The sequence below is a fragment of the Rutidosis leptorrhynchoides genome, chromosome 3 (assembly GCF_046630445.1).
Source record: "Rutidosis leptorrhynchoides isolate AG116_Rl617_1_P2 chromosome 3, CSIRO_AGI_Rlap_v1, whole genome shotgun sequence".
In the NCBI taxonomy this organism is placed as follows: Eukaryota; Viridiplantae; Streptophyta; class Magnoliopsida; order Asterales; family Asteraceae; genus Rutidosis; species Rutidosis leptorrhynchoides.
This window is the reverse complement of record NC_092335.1, coordinates 540863009-540882294: the sequence shown is the minus strand read 5'-3', so window position 1 is coordinate 540882294 and position 19286 is coordinate 540863009.

Below are 19286 nucleotides of genomic sequence, written 5' to 3'. Positions count from 1 at the left end.
ACAACCACTTCGTTAACCATTCGTCTACTACTCGATTTTATGTTTTAAACGTCTCCTAAAACTCTTATAACTTATTTTATTTCATTTCTTCTTCTTCAACTCTTGACATCATCAATACATCATTTTCCATTTTCATAATCAAACAATTTGTTTCTTGGATTCCTTATAAATTGAATGTCAAACAAGGTAGTGGTAGTGAGCTGGAAGTGGGGTTCTCTAATTTAGTAGGCTTCCTCAAATAAGAAAACTTGGCACGTCCTAAAGCTTGTTCCCTATTTCGGCCATCCCCTACTCACGTATATATGGTGTTTCATTTCTTTTTTTTTAAACGGATTCAAGAAGGTTGATCAGAGAGAAACGTAGCGACTTTTATGTGATAAATAAAGGCGGTTTGCATTGGTGGCAGTAATGGTGGCTTTGTGTTGGTGTTACAGCATAGGCAAGAGAAAAAAAATATAACGTAGTAGTAGCCTGAATGTGTCGGTTTAATGATGTAGGTGGTGTTCGATGATACAAGAGGGTGGTCATTTAGGATGGTGAAACAATGGTGATTCAATAGTGGCGTTAGATCGAGAAAACATAAACATGCTTGATGCGAGTTCACAAAAGGAAAAAGAAAAAAAAACTTGAAGAAAGATGGTGGTTACCGTTTGATCACAATAGAAACATAAACAAAGCTGTAGCAGTAGCGGTACAACAGCAGCTTTAATTGATTAGCAGCATTTTTTTTTAAATAGGTTTGCTTTGAAACAGTGAGGGTGATGAAAGTGATGATGATCGTGGTAGTTATTTAAAGTGGTTGTCGTGAGGTTGAAGGTGGCGGTGGTGGGTTAAAGGTGGTGTAAGAGTAACCGATGGTAGTCTCAAGTGGTGGTTGCCGAAGTCATAAAAGAAGAAGAAAGGAAACAAGTAATGTGATGGTAGTTAAGAAATAAGAATATGAAAATGGGAGTGATGATCATGGTTGGTTTGGTTTAGGTTTCACAAGTAAACGAAATGGGTTCTTGGTTTGAACTAGAATCGCATAATTGAAGATGGTTCGTTGAGTGGTTTACAATGGACATGAAGATATAAGTGCTGAGCAAAATAGAATTTGAACACAATAATGATAATAGTTGTTGAATGATTTTATCAATGATCGATTTGTTATCTAATAATTGGGTGTAGACAGGTAGAATCAAACCAAGGGAGAAAGAACAAAAAATATCAAAAGTGGAAAATGACTTCAAACGGAATTTGTTTGTATACTGAATTGAATTCAATATATTAACACAATTAGAGACAGGAACAAACTTCATAAAGGCTGATGTTGATATAAAATTGAATAAAAAAATATATATTAATAATATCTTAATAATAATAACACATTCCATATTATTAATAATTAATAACTATAATTACATTAATACTAATAATATTACAATATCATTAATAATGATAAAAATTATAATACTATTATTAATTATAATAATAATAATATCTAAAACAATGATAACAATTATTAATAATAATATGTTAATAATGATATCAATCATAATAATAATATTGATGGTAAAGATAATAATAATAATCATCAAGGATAATGATAATAATATGATAATATAACAAAAAACATAACAATCAATATTATATTTGTATCCTAATATTATTAACCATGATATTAATATTTATTTTAAGAATGAAAGTAATAATATTATAACATATATTTTTTAACTTGTATTTTATATATATATATATATATATATATATATATATATATATATATATATATATATATATATATATATATATATATATATATATATATTATTACAATATAGAAATATAAAAAAAAAGTCTTATATATTTTTATATAGATTCATTTTAAATTACACTTAGTTACTTTGTATCTTATTTTACATATACAATTCTAAAAATTAAATTTTTAAATCTCAATATATTATTTATATTTACATTTATATATACATATTTATTTACAAATAATTGTTCGTGAATCGTCGGGAATAATCAAAGGTCAAATGCTTATAAGAAACAGTTCAAAAATTTTGAGACTCAACATTACAGTCTTTGCTTATCGTGTCGAAATCATGAAAAAAAATAAAGTTTAAATTTGATCGAAAATTCCCGGGTCGTCACAGTACCTACCCGTTAAATAAATTTCGTCCCGAAATTTGAGTGAGGTGGTCATGACTAACAATAAAAATGTTTCCATGACTAATATGAGTTGATAAGTAGAGTTTTATTACCATAGAGTAATATGGATAACATGACTCGATTACTCGAAAGTATAAGTGAAGCTATCGCAAAAGATTGAAATAGGAAAAGTAAAGATTCGTCTAAACTTTTGACAGAGTCAAGGTTGAATTTCGAAAATAAGGTGCATCATAACTTTTGACGTTGCCTTGGTTGAATTCCGGAATTCAAGGGATATAAAGAAAATCTTCGAAATATAAAAGATTTGATTCTTTGGCGAGTAAGGAAATTAAGATCTCTATAATTAAATACGGTGATCTACCTCGATTACTCAGTCTGATATTTCCATTACAAATTAAGCTCTTCCGTTCCATTATTCTCACCATTCCTATACTTTCTTTCTCAGTTCATACATCCCAAAAGATTGTAAAAATGCTTAATCCAGTTCTAATCCTTGATATTTTTCTAATTATCATTTCTGTCATCCTTCTTTTCAATCTTCCTCCAGAAGAATCTGTTTACTTCTACTATTATCTTGGGGTGATACTATTCTTAATTATACCGTGTCTTTATATTGATATTCATATTAATATCCATGGTTTGTAATCTCCGTGTTGTTATTGGGCTTTATATTTTCTCTTATATTTCAATGTCCCTGTTTCTGTCTCCTATAATTATTGTCATCTACAGTTAATGCGCTCTCTTATTTGCTGCGATTTATACCCCCTTTCTTTTTCGGAGCTTCATGCTTTTGTTTACTTTTTGCAAGTAACGGTCCAGAATTCATAGGTATGGAGTTTTGAATTATCATAATATACAAGGTAGAAAGGAAAGGTAGTAGCACGATTTGTTTTGTCAAATTACATGTATCACTGAGAATAGAACTATCAAGAATATATTTTTCTTGATATGTTCAGAAATTAAGCAGAATGAAAGAGTTTTGTAACATGGCACATGATGACGTTATAATCTGTGAATCATCATGTTCCATTTAGAAACTCAACATGACTTACTGTAATATAATCACGTTGATCAAATGTCATTATATTATACTAATTCATGCATCAGTTCCCAACATTACTTCAATAACATTCATATTTTAAGCTTGAAAGTTTACAGAATATAGAAACTAACAGTTTCTATATGACGTAACATTGATATCATGATGAGATTAATGATTTTAGATTAGAATAGTTATGTAAATATCTTCAGAAATATGGAGAATATTTATAATGAAAGATACGATAATATTTCGGAATATCTAAGATCAGAGGATGATAGAGACTATTATCTGCAAGGGTTTAGAGTAAAGAGCAAGATATTCCCTAAAGACTTTAGCAGGCATTGAATCATTTGGATTCTTTGAAGTCAAACTTATTCTTTGTGATTTGTCCACGGCTTCCTTCATAGTTTCGCATAATCCGCTTTTTGGTACTAAATTTTCTATTAAATGTTCCCAATTCTCCATTCTTTATCATCAAACTTTTGACGGTTAAGGTCGTGTACAGTTTTTGCTACTGTATTCATCTTTTTCAGAATTTGTGATATTGATTTGTAGACTGGTTGATGTTCAAAATTTCAGAATTGAAGATCATGATTCTAGGAGATAATTGTTATATGTATACATATAACTATTGATGTAGAAATGCTAGGAGATTCGAAATACTGATTGCTGATTCTCGATAATTGGTATAACAATTATTGTTACAGGGTATAGATGAATACAAGATGGGGTTTCAATGAATATAATGATTTTTCGGAAAGTCCAAATTCATTGAAGTTACTGGTAATTTTACTGCTAATGTGGTGAAATATAAACGGTTCTCCGGTAACGATGACGACAGGAAAACTTATATATCGAGGTTATAATAAGGCTAATTCGAATGGAAGTTGAAGTTGATTTGTTGAAGCTGTGATAAAATTGGCTAATTTGAAAAAGAGTTGCAATGTTATTTTCGGTAATAACAATGCCAAAGGAGCTAACACATATACGTGTTAAACTTTTACTTAGGGTTCAGGAGTTTTCAGGTGCATAACTATATGCGTCAATCTTTTCTTCCATAGATGAAGTGTGGTTGGTTCATCTTCTCAGTTGTTTCTTAATTGAGAGGTTTCAAGAATCATGAAAGATTTGAACGTAGATTGTAATCGTCGAGATACAAATGAAGTTTAAGATGAATTCAAGTGGCAAACTTGAAGAATGTTTAGTTTTATATGTTATAATCAATATTTTAATTCCTTTTAATTGTCCAATGTTATTAGTCCACAGTCGATAGTCCACAGTAACAGTCCAATAATTCATATATAGTTTAATATACAATATTCGAATTAATTAATACGTGTCGTGACCCGTATACGTCTCAGACTCGATCACAACTCAAATTATATATATTATTGTAGAATCAACCTCAACCCTGTATAGAGAACTCGATCATTACTGCATATAGAGTGTATATGGTTATTCCAAATAATATATATAAATGCGTCGATATGATATGTCAAAACCTTATATACGTGTCCCGATATTTAAAGTGCATAAAATAAATACAGAAATTAAATGACGATAAATAAAGTGCGTAAAGTAAATAACAGAAATTAAATGACGATAAATAAAATTGCGAGAATTTAAATTGCGATAAATAAATTGCGATAAATAAATTGCAATAAATAAAATGTATTACGGAATTAATTAGTTAGCTAGGAACAGTTAGCGTGGATTCTTAACAAAATTTCCCATAGTTAATTTGTTTGTTTCTAACAAATTTTATTTTGTCAAATGTTTTCTTCATTATGCCACTTGTTGAATTCTGATAGATCAAAATCCAATTATGAAATTGAATGAAAAGGGTTATTCTGCGGTGAACGGATACGTATATCAGTGGTTGTAAGTAGGATAGTAAATGACTGTTGAATCAGCTTTGAAGAATGTACAGTGTAACTTATTATGGTGAAATCTAAATATTCTTCGGGTATTACCTACCCGTTAAAATATTTTCACCATTAACCGTTTGTACAAAAGAATTTTTAGTTACAATCTTTATGAAAACATATATACATATATATTTTCTTCAGATGTAATCATGGATTTAATGAGTTAATATGATATTAAACTCATTTGGTTTATGGTTAAAACTAGAATACATAATCTCTAAAACATTAGAGATTACATAATCGTCATATATAACGAAGATAAATGATATAGAACGTCATGTAGAACGATGATTATGCTCGAGATATAGGATGAGATGTTGAGGCATGGATTGTTGATGGTACTGGTGCTGTTACTGGTGGTACTGTTGGTGTCGGTGATGTTGCTGAAGCTGGTACATTTTGCACCATATTCTCCAGAGCCACTACTCGAGCGCAAAGCTCATTGACTTCTTCTATTACGCCGGGATGATTGTCGGTTCGGACGAGCGGATGAATGAGGTTTAAAATTTTAGATAGCAAATAATCATGGCGAGATATTCGGGAAATGAGGGTGAAAATGGTGTTTCAGACTAGTTCACTGGTAAGTGCTTCGAGTTCTTCGTCAAGAGGCAAATTCGGTTGGTGAAAAGGATCGCCTTCTTCACGTCTCCATTGATTAAGTCGACTACGAACCCATCAGATGAATTGGGGATGGATGATTGGTTGATTCATTCTGGTGACACTGCTTCGGAGCTTAGGTGAATATCTATGTCGGAATAGTTATCGGAATAACTATCGGAATAGCTATCAAAGTCTAAGGGACTCGAACTGGTTAAGGGATTCATCTCGTACGATCAGATGAAGGATTTTCGATAAGAAATAGATTATAGGATGTAGATTTAGTACCCTGCAATACATAATTTACATATGCATATATATTACTAAAATCCCATAAGTTACAGAGGAATCTACGGAAGCTGTCAGGAAAAGGTAACAATAACAGATACGCTAAGATATGAATTGTCAGATACGCTAAGATATGAATTTTGTCTATACGCTATTCATGCAGTCAATGCAGTAAAACGTGTCTAGACTAAGAATGATAAGCAAGCGATTCTCTAAGAATGATAAGCATGTAATTTTTGACACAAAATGATAAGCAAAACTTTTGACATGCAGACACGATCGAAGTCCAGACTCACTAATGCATCCTTACGACTTATCAGTTAGACACACTAATGCAGACATGGTTCGCTAAGACCACCGCTCTGATACCAACTGAAAGGACCCGTCCTAATCCATCCGGACGAAGTCCATATCGATTATAAACGATGCACAACAGTTGATTACATCGCGAGGTACTTGACCTCTATATGATACATTTTACAAACATTGCATTCGTTTTTGAAAAGACAATCTTTCATTACATCAAAAGTTGACAGCATGCATACCATTTCATAATATATCCACTATAATTAACTTAATAATAATCTTGATGAACTCAACGACTCGAATGCAACGTCTTTTGAAATATGTCATAAATGACTCCAAGTAATATCTCTAAGATGAGCAAATGCACAGCTGAAGATTTCTTTCATACCTGAGAATTAACATGCTTTAAAGTGTCAACTAAAAGGTTGGTGAGTTCATTAGTTTAACACAAATAATCATTTCCATCATTTTAATAGACCACAAGATTTCATATTGCCAATTCTCATGAACATACGTCCCATGCATAGAGACGAAAATCATTCATATGGATTGAACACCTGGTAACCGACATTCACAATATACATATAAGAATATCATTTCGGGATCCTCCTTCGGACATGATATAAATTTCGAAGTACTAAAGCATCCGGTACTTTGGATGGGGCTTGTTGGGCTCGATAGATCTATCTTTAGAGTTCGCGTCAATTAGGGTGTCTGTTCCCTAATTCTTAGATTACCAGACTTAATAAAAAGGGGCATATTCGACTTTGATAATTCAACCATAGAATGTAGTTTCGATTACTTGTGTCTATATCGTAAAACATTTATAAAAGCAGCGCATGTATTCTCAGTCCCAAAAATATATATAAAAAGGGAGTAATGGAACTCACCTAATGTATTTTGTAGTAAAAATACATATGACTATATTGAACAATGCAGGGTTGGCCTCGGATTCACGAACCTATATCATTTGGATATTTATTAATACACATAATTGTAACTAAACAATTATATATATATATAAATTTATTAACGATATCATTTGTATATTAATAATACATACATATATATATATATATATATATATATATATATATATATATATATATATATATATATATATATATATATATATATATATATATATATATATATGTTTCATATATTCATTTTGTTATTTAAAATATTAATTTTTGTTATGTTATATGTATTAAATATATTTTTAACATATATATATGTTTATTAATAATAGTGGTTATAATAAAACCAAAATAATATTAATAGTGGTAAAAAAAATGATAGTAATTATAATACTTAATATTACTAATGAGATAATAATATTAATAATTCTATAAATGATAATTATAATGATATTAATAATTATAATTGTAAAATATTAATTTTACTATTAATGATAGTTATGTTACTGATTTTAGTAATTAAATAATAATAATATTTGTGATAATACAAATAATAATACTTGTGTTAATATTAACAATTTTATTATTTATAAAAGAATACTAATACTACTATTTACGAAGATAATAATAATTTGTATTATTTTTCCTAATGATAATAATAATAAATACAATTAAGATACTTATAATAATTATTATAATACTAATAATAACAATAACAATAATAATCACAATAATAACAATAATAATAATAAACATAATAACAACTAATAATAAATTTAATAAAAATGAAATTAAGAGTATATACCCCATTAAAAGCCTTTTCTAATAAGGATTGCTCCATAAGAGACTCGAACCCGTGACCTCACATTAATCCAAAAACAACCCACACCACTCCTCTACCCCAGCTTTTCTAATTATAATCCCAGCCTAATACTATTTAATCCCATCTTTCGGCCCAAGTAGCAATTTATTTAATTACTCGGCCTAACTGCACAAATATTAGTTTTCGGCCCAACAGACAAGTATTAGTTTTCGGCCCAACGGAAGAGCTAGGTATCGGCCCAACACTTCCTTTTGGCAATAGTTCAGCTTCCCTTGAAAAGAAAAAAAAAAATGAGAATCGCCTAGTGTAGTGACCCGAACTTTTCCATGTTTATATATATTAATTGAGATTGATATTTACATGATTAAATGTTTCCAACATGTTAAGCAATCAAACTTGTTAAGACTTGATTAATTGAAATATGTTTCATATAGACAATTGACCACCCAAGTTGACCGGCGATTCACGAACGTTAAAACTAGTAAAAACGACATGACGATATATATATGGATATACATATGGTTAACATGAGATTATGATAAGTAAGTATCTCCATAAGTATATTAACAATGAGTTATATACATATAAACAAGACTACTAACTTAAGGATTTCGAAACGAGACATATATGTAACGATTATCGTTGTAACGACATTTAAATGTATATATATCATATTAAGATATATTAATATATCATAATATCATGATAATATAATAATTTAACATCTCATTAGATATAATAAACAATGGGTTAACAACATTAATTGAGATCGTTAACTTAAAGGTTTCAAAACAACACTTACATGTAACGACTAACGATGAATTAACGACTCAGTTAAAATGTATATACATGTAGTGTATTTAGATGTATTAAAATACTTTTGGAAGACTTCAAGACATATATCAAAACACTCATACTTAACGAAAATGGTTACAGTTACTTTTCCATTCTTTTCTTTCATCAAGAATTCTAGTCGTATTCTTACCCGTATTATACACAGCTTCAAAACGTACTTACTATGAGTATATACCAATAGGAACTAGCATGGGATTCCACTCTTGATTATGTCATGTATGACTAATCAATTTTAACTTCTACCATGAGCTAGTCAACTAACTAGAACTCCTTTTAACCCCACTCACCACTCACCAATTACCACTCATCATTCACTCCATTTCACTTCCAATTCTCTTTCTAATTCTCTCTCAACACACACACACTATTATGAACGTATTTTTCCAGTAGATAATCATCATCTTCATCAAAAATCACTTCAAGAATCAAGCTATAATCATCATAGGAAGAACACTTCAAGAACACTTCAAAAATCCCTTCAAGTTTACTAATTTACTTCCAAGCTTTCTAATCCATTCCAAGTAATCATCTAAGATCAAGAAACCTTTGTTATATACAGTAGGTTATCTTTCTTATTCAAGGTAATATTCATATTCAAACTTTGATTCAATTTCTATAACTATAAACTATCTTAATTCGAGTAAAAATCTTACTTGAACTTGTTTTTGTGTCATGATCCTACTTCAAGAACTTTCAAGCCATCCAAGATCCTTTGAAGCTAGATCATTTCTTGTCACTTCCAGTAGGTTTACCTACTAAACTTGAGGTAGTAATGATGTTCATAACATCATTCGATTCATATATATAAAACTATCTTATTCGAAGGTTTAAACTCGTAATCACTAGAACATAGTTTAGTTAATTCTAAACTTGTTCGCAAACAAAAATTAATCCTTCTAACTTGATTTTTAAAATTAACTACACACATGTTCTATATCTATATGATATGCTAACTTAATGATTTAAAACCTGGAAACACGAAAAACACCGTAAAACCGGATTTACGCCGTCGTAGTAACACCGCGGGCTGTTTTGGGTTAGTTAATTAAAAACTATGATAAACTTTGATTTAAAAGTTGTTATTCTGAGAAAATGATTTTTATTATGAACATGAAACTATATCCAAAAATTATGGTTAAACTCAAAGTGGAAGTATGTTTTCTAAAATGGTCATCTAGACGTCGTTCTTTCGACTGAAATGACTACCTTTACAAAAATGACTTGTAACTTATTTTTCCGACTATAAACCTATACTTTTTCTGTTTAGATTCATAAAATAGAGTTCAATATGAAACCATAGCAATTTGATTCACTCAAAACGGATTTAAAATGAAGAAGTTATGGGTAAAACAAGATTGGATAATTTTTCTCATTTTAGCTACGTGAAAATTGGTAACAAATCTATTTCAACCATAACTTAATCAATTTGTATTGTATATTATGTAATCTTGAGATACCATAGACACGTATACAATGTTTCGACCTATCATGTCGACACATCTATATATATTTCGGAACAACCATAGACACTCTATATGTGAATGTTGGAGTTAGCTATACAGGGTTGAGGTTGATTCCAAAATATATATAGTTTGAGTTGTGATCAATACTGAGATACGTATACACTGGGTCGTGGATTGATTCAAGATAATATTTATCGATTTATTTCTGTACATCTAACTGTGGACAACTAGTTGTAGGTTACTAACGAGGACAGCTGACTTAATAAACTTAAAACATCAAAATATATTAAAAGTGTTGTAAATATATTTTAAACATACTTTGATATATATGTATATATTGTTATAGGTTCGTGAATCAACCAGTGGCCAAGTCTTACTTCCCGACGAAGTAAAAAATCTGTGAAAGTGAGTTATAGTCCCACTTTTAAAATCTAATATTTTTGGGATGAGAATACATGCAGGTTTTATAAATGATTTACAAAATAGACACAAGTACGTGAAACTACATTCTATGGTTGAATTATCGAAATCGAATATGCCCCTTTTTATTAAGTCTGGTAATCTAAGAATTAGGGAACAGACACCCTAATTGACGCGAATCCTAAAGATAGATCTATTGGGCCTAACAAACCCCATCCAAAGTACCGGATGCTTTAGTACTTCGAAATTTATATCATATCCGAAGGGTGTCCCGGAATGATGGGGATATTCTTATATATATGCATCTTGTTAATGTCGGTTACCAGGTGTTCACCATATGAATGATTTTTATCTCTATGTATGGGATGTGTATTGAAATATGAAATCTTGTGGTCTATTATTATGATTTGATATATATAGATTAAACCTATAACTCACCAACATTTTTGTTGACGTTTTAAGCATGTTTATTCTCAGGTGATTATTAAGAGCTTCCGCTGTCGCATACTTAAATAAGGACGAGATTTGGAGTCCATGCTTGTATGATATTGTGTAAAAACTGCATTCAAGAAACTTATTTTGTTGTAACATATTTGTATTGTAAACCATTATGTAATGGTCGTGTGTAAACAGGATATTTATTATCATTATTTGATAATCTACATAAAGCTTTTTAAACCTTTATTTATGAAATAAAGGTTATGGTTTGTTTTAAAAATGAATGCAGTCTTTGAAAAACGTCTCATATAGAGGTCAAAACCTCGCAACGAAATCAATTAATATGGAACGTTTTTAATCAATAAGAACGGGACATTTCAGTTGGTATCCGAGCGTTGGTCTTAGAGAACCAGAAAATTTGCATTAGTGTGTCTTATCGAGTTTGTTAGGATGCATTAGTGAGTCTGGACTTCGACCGTGTTTTCTTTAAAAATGATTGCTTAACATTTTTTTTGGAAACTATATATTTTTAACATATGAATATTATGTGATATATTAATCTCTTAACGTGTTTGATATTATGTGATAGATTTCTACCTCTAGAACAAGTCCCATTGACTCACCTAATAATAATGAAGAGTCAAATGTAAATTGGAATGATTCGTGGACTGATTCACAAGTTCCCAAAGAGGAACCGGAAGAAGAGTCGGAACCGGAAGAAGAATCGGAACCGGAAGAAGAATCGGAACCGGTGGGGGAAATAATAAAATGGTTAAGTAAAAGAGAATCCTCAACCAACTGACCAAGGTTAATTATGGTCAATGGTGTTTCCGCCAAGGAAGCAAAATATTGGGAGGATTACCAATTCTTCGATGAATCGGATTCCGACGAGAATTCCGATGATGTTATAGAAATTACCCCAACTGAATTTAAAAAGGCAAAAGAAAATAATAAGGGAAAGGGCATAAAAATAGAGAAATCTAATTCCAACCCCGATGAACTTTATATGTATCTTCAACCCCCGAAGTCCTTAAGTTGTAACAATGACCCGGGAACCTCTAAACCACCAGGTTTTTCTAAACCAATGTGGACAACGACGGCTCGTATTAGGGGAACATCATATATCCCTAGAAACTTGGCAAAACGAACCAAAACCGAACAAGAAGAAACGAGCGAGTCGGAATAAGATAGTTGTATTTGTGTGGTGTAATATATGTAATATAGTGTGCTTATGCTTTATGATATATGTAAAAAATTGCTTGTATTAATAAGTATTTTTTTTATGAATCTAACTCTTGTCTATTTTACAGTATAAAAACACAAAATGGATAGACAACCCAATATTTTAAGAGACCTACCCGGAGACATGATTGATGAAATCTTGTCTAGAGCCGGTCAGAATTCCTCGGCACAACTATTTAAGGCGAGATCAGTTTGTAAGACATTCGAAGAACGTTCCAAGAATGCCTTGGTTTATAAAAGGCTTTCGTTCGAAAGATGGGGGATATCACATTGGGAAATCCATAAGTTACGATGTGTTTACTTTGACGCATATATTGCGGGGAACCCAAATGCTATTTTACGCAACGGGTTAAGAAATTATTTTGACTCAGTATATCCGAATATAGGACTTCGTGATTTAGAAAAAGCGGCTAACATGCAACATAAAGAAGCATGTTACACTTACGGGTTAGTAATGTTCGCTTCTCACCAAAGTGAGAACAAGAACATCGGGCTACAACTATTAAACAAAACGTTCCCACAAGTGACGGAGTCGGTAATTGGGGTAAGAAATGAGGTTTTTAGGTTATTACGAGACTGTTGGTCATTACGTAACCCTCGTCCCTTTGACGAAGTTACAACACGCTGTCTTATCAACGGCCATAACGGTTATGTTCCACAAGATCAAGGATGGGAAGTAGTCCTAGTAAAACCAGAATGCATGACTTGTTTCTGGACGTATGAATTACGTGTCTTTATTGCCTTTGCTGAACAACTTGTGTACTAGCTAGAATTATCTTCACAACTATCTTGTATCAAAGTTATTGTGTGCTATATTTCATGCTTTATGTAAAATAAGCGGTATTGTAAGTTTGTAAAATATTGTATAAAAGTTTGAACGCGAAATATTATTACAATCAGTTTTTCATATAGAATTGTACTAGTTGAATTGTATATTAGCTACTAAGTATTAACTTAACGGGTAGGTACTACCCGAATTTAAACTTATAAAACGCTAATATGAAGAAAAAGCTTTTATAAATGAGTTCATATTATGCTACAAAATACTATTAACTACTCTTAATATTCTGTATGATTAACTTGTTCCATTTGACTATTTTGAAGGAAATGGCACCGACTACTCGACACACCGTGAATATGAATGAAGAGGAATTCTGTACTTTTCTAGCTTCAAACATAGCCGCAGTACAGGCTGCGCTACATACCAACAATAACCTTGGATCTGGCAGTACAGGAAATCGTGTAGGATGCACCTACAAAGAATTCACTGCCTGCAAACCTTTGGAATTTGATGGAACCGAAGGACCGATCGGATTGAAATGGTGGACCGAGAAGGTCGAATCGGTGTTTGCCATAAGTAAGTGTACTGAAGAGGACAAAGTGAAGTACGCTATGCATACCTTCACAGGTTCTGCGTTAACATGGTGGAATACCTATCTAGAGCAAGTGGGACAAGATGATGCGTACGCACTACCGTGGTCAGCATTCAAGTACTTGATGAACGAGAAGTACCGTCCCAGAACCGAGGTCAATAAGCTCAAGACAGAACTTAGAGGGTTACGAACCCAAGGATTTGATATTACCACATACGAAAGACGATTCACAGAATTGTGCCTATTATGTCCGGGAGCATTCGAAGATGAGGAAGAGAAGATCGACGCGTTTGTGAAAAGATTACCGGAAAGAATCCAAGAAGATATAAGTTCACACGAGCCCGCCTCCATACAACAGGCATGTAGAATGGCTCACAAACTAGTGAACCAGATTGAAGAAAGAATTAAAGAACAGACTGCTGAAGAGGCCAATGTGAAGCAAGTCAAAAGAAAGTGGGAGGAAAACGGTGATAAGAATCACAAAAACAACAACAACAGCAATTACAACAATAATCGCAACAATTATCCCAACAATCGCAATATCAATCGCAACTACAACAAATGGCCCAACAACAACAACAACAACAACAACAACAACAACAACAACAACAACAACAACAACAACAACAACAATAACATCAACTACAACAATCATCCCAACAACAATAATAACCGCAACAACAACAACAATTAGAAGCAGCTATGCCAAAGGTGTGAAAAGTATCACTCGGGGTTCTGCACCAAATTTTGCAACAAGTGTAAAAGAAATGGTCATAGCGCGGCGAAGTGTGAGGTCTACGAACCAGGGGTTAATAGAACGAAAGGAACAAATGGTGTCGGAACGAGTAATGGCGGAGCAAGTAGTGTCAGAGCAAGTTATGCCAATGTAGTTTGTTATAAATGTGGAAAACCGGGCCACATTATTAGAAATTGCCCGAACCAGGAGAACACGAATGGACAAGGCCGCGGAAGAGTTTTCAATATTAATGCGGCAGAGGCACAAGAAGACCCGGAGCTTGTTACGGGTACGTTTCTTATTGACAATAAATCTGCTTACGTTTTATTTGATTCGGGTGCGAATAGAATCTATATGAGTAGAGATTTTTGTGCTAAATTAAGTTGTCCATTGACGCCTTTGGATAGTAAATTTTTACTCGAATTAGCAAATGGTAAATTAATTTCAGCAGATAATATATGTCGGAATCGAGAAATTAAACTGGTTAGCGAAACATTTAAGATTGATTTGATACCAGTAGAGTTAGGGAGTTTTGATGTGATAATCGGTATGGACTGGTTGAAAGAAGTAAAAGCAGAGATCGTTTGTTACAAAAATGCAATTCGCATTATACGAGAAAAAGGAAAACCCTTAATGGTGTACGGAGAAAAGGGCAACACGAAGCTACATCTTATTAGTAATTTGAAGGCACAAAAACTAATAAGAAAAGGTTACTATGCTGTTCTAGCACACGTCGAGAAAGTACAAACTGAAGAAAAGAGCATCAATGATGTTCCCATTGCAAAAGAATTTCCCGATGTATTTCCGAAAGAATTACCGGGATTACTCCTACAGCGATCCGTTGAATTTCAAATAGATCTTGTACCAGGAGCTGCACCAATAGCTCGTGCTCCTTACAGACTCGCACCCAGCGAGATGAAAGAACTGCAAAGCCTATTACAAGAACTTTTAGAGCGTGGTTTCATTCGACCAAGCACATCACCGTGGGGAGCTCCTGTTTTGTTTGTCAAGAAGAAAGATGGTACATTCAGGTTGTGTATCAACTACCGAGAGTTGAACAAACTTACCATCAAGAACCGCTAACTACTACCGAGAATCGATGACTTATTTGATCAACTACAAGGCTCGTCTGTTTATTCAAAGATTGACTTACGTTCCGGGTATCATCAAATGCGGGTGAAAGAAGATGATATTCCAAAGACTGCTTTCAGAACACGTTACGGTCATTACGAGTTTATGGTCATGCCGTTTGGTTTAACTAATGCACCAGCTGCGTTCATGGACCTTATGAACCGAGTGTGTGGACCATACCTTAACAAGTTTGTCATTGTTTTCATTGATGACATACTTATTTACTCAAAGAATGACCAAGAACACGGTGAACATTTGAGAAAGGTGTTAGAAGTATTGAGGAAGGAAGAATTGTACGCTAAGTTTTCAAAGTGTGCATTTTAGTTGGAAGAAGTTCAATTCCTCGGTCACATAGTGAACAAAGAAGGTATTAAGGTGGATCCGGCAAAGATAGAAACTGTTGAAAAGTGGGAAACCCCGAAAACTCCGAAACACATACGCCAATTTTTAGGACTAGCTGGTTACTACAGAAGGTTCATCCAAGACTTTTCCAGAATAGCAAAACCCTTGACTACATTAACGCATAAAGGGAAGAAATTTGAATGGAATGATGAACAAGAGAAAGCGTTTCAGTTATTGAAGAAAAAGCTAACTACGGCACCTATATTGTCATTGCCTGAAGGGAATGATGATTTTGTGATTTATTGTGACACATCAAAGCAAGGTATCGGTTGTGTATTAATGCAACGAACGAAGGTGATTGCTTATGCGTCTAGACAATTGAAGATTCACGAACAAAATTATACGACGCATGATTTGGAATTAGGCGCGGTTGTTTTTGCATTAAAGACTTGGAGGCACTACTTATATGGGGTCAAAAGTATTATATATACCGACCACAAAAGTCTTCAACACATATTTAATCAGAAACAACTGAATATGAGGCAGCGTAGGTGGATTGAATTGTTGAATGATTACGACTTTGAGATTCGTTACCACCCGGGAAAGGCAAATGTGGTAGCCGATGCCTTGAGCAGGAAGGACAGAGAACCCATTCGAGTAAAATCTATGAATATAATGATTCATAATAACCTTACTACTCAAATAAAGGAGGCGCAACAAGGAGTTTTAAAAGAGGGAAATTTAAAGGATGAAATACCCAAGGGATCGGAGAAGCATCTTAATATTCGGGAAGACGGAACCCGGTATAGGGCTGAAAGGATTTGGGTACCAAAATTTGGAGATATGAGAGAAATGGTACTTAGAGAAGCTCATAAAACCAGATACTCAATACATCCTGGAACGGGGAAGATGTACAAGGATCTCAAGAAACATTTTTGGTGGCCGGGTATGAAAGCCGATGTTGCTAAATATGTAGGAGAATGTTTGACGTGTTCTAAGGTCAAAGCTGAGCATCAGAAACCATCAGGTCTACTTCAACAACCCGAAATCTCGGAATGGAAATGGGAAAACATTACCATGGATTTCATCACTAAATTGCCAAGGACTGCAAGTGGTTTTGATACTATTTGGGTAATAGTTGATCGTATCACCAAATCAGCACACTTCCTGCCAATAAGAGAAGATGACAAGATGGAGAAGTTAGCACGACTGTATTTGAAGGAAGTCGTCTCCAGACATGGAATACCAATCTCTATTATCTCTGATAGGGATGGTAGATTTATTTCAAGATTCTGGCAGACATTACAGCAAGCATTAAGAACTCGTCTAGACATGAGTACTGCCTATCATCCACAAACTGATGGGCAGAGCGAAAGGACGATACAAACGCTTGAAGACATGCTACGAGCATGTGTTATTGATTTCGGAAACAGTTGGGATCGACATCTACCGTTAGCAGAATTTTCCTACAACAAAAGCTACCATTCAAGCATTGAGAAGGCCCCGTTTGAAGCACTTTATGGTAGAAAGTGCAGGTCTCCGATTTGTTGGAGTGAAGTGGGGGATAGACAAATTACGGGTCTGGAGATTATACAAGAAACTACCGAGAAGATCATCCAAATTCAACAACGGTTGAAAACCGCCCAAAGTCGACAAAAGAGCTACGCTGACATTAAAAGAAAAGATATAGAATTTGAAATTGGAGAGATGGTCATGCTTAAAGTTGCACCTTGGAAAGGCGTTGTTCGAATTGGTAAACGAGGGAAATTAAATCCAAGGTATATTGGACCATTCAAGATTATTGATCGTGTCGGACCAGTAGCTTACTGACTTGAGTTACCTCAACAACTCGCGGCTATACATAACACTTTCCACGTCTCGAATTTGAAGAAATGTTTTGCTAAAGAAGATCTCACTATTCCGTTAGATGAAATCCAAATCAACGAAAAACTCCAATTCATCGAAGAACCCGTCGAAATAATGGATCGTGAGGTTAAAAGACTTAAGCAAAACAAGATACCAATTGTTAAGGTTCGATGGAATGCTCGTAGAGGACCCGAGTTCACCTGGGAGCATGAAGATCAGATGAAGAAGAAATACCCGCATCTATTTCCAGAAGATTCGTCAACACCTTCAACAGCTTAAAATTTCGGGACAAAATTTATTTAACGGGTAGGTACTGTAGTGACCCGAACTTTTCCATGTTTATATATATTAATTGAGATTGATATTTACATGATTAAATATTTCCAACATGTTAAGCAATCAAACTTGTTAAGACTTGATTAATTGAAATATGTTTCATATAGACAATTGACCACCCAAGTTGACCGGCGATTCACGAACGTTAAAACTTGTAAAAATGACATGACGATATATATATGGATATACATATGGTTAACATGAGATTATGATAAGTAAGTATCTCCATAACTATATTAACAATGAGTTATATACATATAAACAAGACTACTAACTTAAGGATTTCGAAACGAGACATATATGTAACGATTATCGTTGTAACGACATTTAAATGTATATATATCATATTAAGATATATTAATATATCATAATATCATGATAATATAATAATTTAACATCTCATTAGATATAATAAACAATGGGTTAACAACATTAATTGAGATCGTTAACTTAAAGGTTTCAAAACAACACTTACATGTAACGACTAACGATGAATTAACGACTCAGTTAAAATGTATATACATGTAGTGTATTTAGATGTATTAAAATACTTTTGGAAGACTTCAAGACATATATCAAAACACTCATACTTAACAAAAATGGTTACAGTTACTTTTCCATTCTTTTCTTTCATCAAGAATTCTAGTCGTATTCTTACCCGTATTATACACAGCTTCAAAACGTACTTACTATGAGTATATACCAATAGGAACTAGCATGGGATTCCACTATTGATTATGTCATGTATGACTAATCAATTTTAACTTCTACCATGAGCTAGTCAACTAACTAGAACTCCTTTTAACCCCACTCACCACTCACCAATTACCACTCATCATTCACTCCATTTCACTTCCAATTCTCTTTCTAATTCTCTCTCAACACACACACACTATTATGAACGTATTTTTCCAGTAGATAATCATCATCTTCATCAAAAATCACTTCAAGAATCAAGCTATAATCATCATAGGAAGAACACTTCAAGAACACTTCAAAAATCCCTTCAAGTTTACTAATTTACTT